We start from the raw sequence: 1,727 nt of genomic DNA on the forward strand, positions 1-1,727 counted from the left end.
TGTTCCACTATGGTGCTTTTAGTGTCTCCGCATATCGCAGCACGCGACATAGCTTTGAAGACGATAAGTACAACCGTTTCAGAGAGAAGAGCGGCCAATGTGACGATCTGGCTTTAAGTCGATTCGATAACAAATGACGAAAACGGACGGATTTCTCAGGTTTTTACTACATATGAACACTTTTCATATTGTCCCGTGCAACTCGGCTGCTAGTCCTCCTTTCATGCAGAATCTTAAGGTCCTAGCTCATGTCCAAGGCACCAAATCCATCTAAAAAGTCAATAATCGATACCTAAAACTTGAGTTGTACTACTTCTTACTGGCTATTACATCAACTTAGAAGCTTCATCTGTTTTATACTATGGTGCTTTTAGCGTCTGCGCATACCGCAGCACGCGACATAGCTTTGCAGACGATAAGTACAACCGTTTCAGAGAGAAGAGCGGCCAATGTGACGATCTGGCTTTAAGCCGATTCGATAACAAATGACGAAAACGGACGGATTTCTCAGGTTTAGACTACATATGAACACTTTTCATATTGTCCCGTGCAACTCGGCTGCTAGTCCTCCTTTCATGCAGAATCTTAAGGTCCTAGCTCATGTCCAAGGCACGAAATCCATCTAAGAAGTCAATAATCGATACCTAAAACTTGAATTGTACTACTTCTTACTGGCTATTACATCGACTTAGAAGCTTCATCTGTGTTCTACTATGGTGATTTTATTGTCTCGGCATACCGCAGCACGCGACTTAGCTTTGTAGACGATAAGTACAACCGTTTCAGAGAGAAGAGCGGCCAATGTGACGATCGGGCTTTAAGTCGATTCGATAACAAATGACGAAAACGGACGGATTTCTCAGGTTTCTACTACATATGAACACATTTCACTCTCTCCCGTGCAGCGCGGCTGCTAGTCCTCCTTTCATGCAGAATCTTAAGGTCCTAGCTCATGTCCAAGGCACCAAAGCCAGCTAAAAAGTCAATAATCGATACCTAAAACTTGAATTGTACTATTTCTTACTGGCTATTACATCAAATTAGAAGCTTCATCTGTGTTCTACTGTGGTGGTTTCAGTGTCTCCGCCTACCGCAGCACGCGACATAGCTTTGCAGACGATAAGTACAACCGTTTCAGAGAGAAGAGCGGCCAATGTGACGATCTGGCTTTAAGCCGATTCGATAACAAATGACGAAAACGGACGGATTTCTCAGGTTTTTACTACATATGAACACTTTTCACATTCTCCCGTGCAACTCGGCTGCTAGTCCTCCTTTCATGCAGAATCTTAAGGTCCTAGCTCATGCCCAAGGCACCAAAGCCAGCTAAAAAGTAAATAATCAGTACCTAATACTTGAATTGTACTACTTCTTACTGGCTATTACATCAACTTAGAAGCTTCATCTGTGTTCTACTATGGTGCTTTTAGTGTCTCCGCATACCGCAGCACGCGACATAGCTTTGCAGACGATAAGTAGAACCGTTTCAGAGAGAAGAGCGGCCAATGTGACGACCTGCCTTTAAGTCGATTCGATAACAATTGACGAAAACGAACGGATTTCTCAGGTTTTTACTACATATGAACACTTTTCACATTCTCCCGTGCAACTCGGCTGCTAGTCCTCCTTTCATGCAGAATCTTAAGGTCCTAGCTCATGTCCAAGGCACCAAAGCCAGCTAAAAAGTCAATAATCGATACCTAAAACTTGAATTGTACTACTTCTTA

This window comes from Schistocerca gregaria, unplaced genomic scaffold (assembly GCF_023897955.1).
Source record: "Schistocerca gregaria isolate iqSchGreg1 unplaced genomic scaffold, iqSchGreg1.2 ptg000520l, whole genome shotgun sequence".
Classification (NCBI taxonomy): domain Eukaryota; kingdom Metazoa; phylum Arthropoda; class Insecta; order Orthoptera; family Acrididae; genus Schistocerca; species Schistocerca gregaria.